Here is a 236-nt window from a genome sequence, read left to right as displayed (position 1 = left end):
TTATTATCAAATAAGTCATCAGCCGGTTTTGTCCAAAATCGGCTGATGGACATAAAGACCTCGAATGCATATGATCCAAAAATCTAATTTGCTCATCTTGCACTCTATAATGCGTACGTAACCTCAGAATGCATTGTGCCATCAGCCGGTTTCCTAATTGAGATCTTATGAAGTTCATGATTTGCAATTAGGGATGCTCTCAATATCATGCTTCATATTCATGTTCTTAATATAGC

This window comes from Curcuma longa, chromosome 10, assembly GCF_044706935.1.
Source record: "Curcuma longa cultivar G26 ecotype Majalengka, Jawa Barat chromosome 10, ITB_CL_G26_1.1, whole genome shotgun sequence".
Lineage (NCBI taxonomy): Eukaryota > Viridiplantae > Streptophyta > Magnoliopsida > Zingiberales > Zingiberaceae > Curcuma > Curcuma longa.
This window is presented reverse-complemented; position numbering follows the sequence as displayed.